At 52.3% G+C, this 1,171-nt stretch overlaps 1 protein-coding gene across 1 annotated transcript in view; it reads right to left on the bottom strand.

The window, feature by feature from the left end:
* The window catches only part of tln2a (talin 2a), a 78,444-nt gene extending 77,507 nt beyond the window's left edge, over window positions 1-937 (bottom strand). Inside the window, exon 1 of the mRNA XM_017418736.3 lies at window positions 494-937. The gene's annotated coding sequence lies outside the window, so the exon portion shown is untranslated. The remainder of the gene's footprint in view (window positions 1-493) is intronic.
* Window positions 938-1,171: the final 234 nt, after the last annotated feature.

The raw sequence follows: 1,171 nt of genomic DNA, 5'->3' as shown, positions 1-1,171 counted from the left end.
CCCCCCCCCCCCCCGTGGCTTCTAGTGGCGGCTTGACTGACATGCATGGAAACATGGCGGAGGGCTCTGGCTCCTCTGGTCAAGTAACTCGCCGCGCTTCTTTCCCTCCCTAGAGCAAAGGCAGCGAGAAGGAGAAGACTGTTAGGAATATTTAAACGCGCTCCTAAAACTCAGCAGCAGGAGCAGGAGCAGCGGTGCCGGTGAGGTCGGTGAAGTGTGGCGGAAAAAAAAAAAAAAGAGAGAGACACACACACCGGGGTGGAGAGCAACAACAACTGCCCCCCTCATTTAGGAGCATCACAAGTTAAAGACCCCCCGAAACGCTACAGAGACGAGGCGGCGTGCTCGGTTTGGGTATTTCTACCGCCTGGTCCGAGAGGAGGTCAGCTCCTCGACTGGTGCTGCTCCTGCGTGGGGGGACGGGTGGAGGTGGGAGAGAGAGAGAGAGAGATGGGCACCGGAATAAGCCGATTACCGGACCGTAAAAACCTACCTTCAGAGCCTCTGCTGGGGCATTTCAGGCGAGCCAGCCCCGAGGAGGAGATGCTCATTAGCCGACAACCGCGTCCGTCCGGCTTCTTTCAAAGCGCTAAAATATCCTGCGCGTTTGTTGGAAGGGGTGAGGTGTGGGGGTGAGGGTGGAGGGTGTGGGGGGGAGAAAGCTCCAAGTGCGCCGGACGGTCGGTCGGTCAGTGTGGGAGCAGGAGCTGGAGCAGCAGGAGCGGCGGCGGCGGCGGCTCGGTGTGTGCGCGTGCGTGCATGTGGATGTGTGTAAATGGGGGGGTGAGTGGGACAGAGAGGAAATACGTCATTATTAATGGCCCGTACGGTTTGTAGTCCGCTGCCTCGGAGGTGTGACTGGCAGAACTACACGACAGGTTGTCTGAGGGGTCATTTTGTTGGGAAAAAGCGCCTCTGTAAATACTTTACCGTGTGTGGAAATACTGGCTCTTAATTCTTTGGTTGTTTTGTTTGTTTGTTCTGTTTATTTTCACTTTGCATAAACAATGTCATTATTATTATTATTAGTCTAGCTGTTAAAGTCCCTAAATCAGTTCTTCCCTGTTTTACATTATTTGCATATTTGTATGTATATTTCATTTGCAGGGCTTTAATTGATGGAGAAAAAAGGTACTTATTTATTGTTTGTTTAGAGTTGATGCACTGATCT

This window comes from Kryptolebias marmoratus, linkage group LG15, assembly GCF_001649575.2.
Source record: "Kryptolebias marmoratus isolate JLee-2015 linkage group LG15, ASM164957v2, whole genome shotgun sequence".
Classification (NCBI taxonomy): Eukaryota; Metazoa; Chordata; class Actinopteri; order Cyprinodontiformes; family Rivulidae; genus Kryptolebias; species Kryptolebias marmoratus.
The sequence above is the reverse complement of the archived record's forward strand: the minus strand, read 5'-3'. Positions and strand labels throughout refer to the sequence as shown.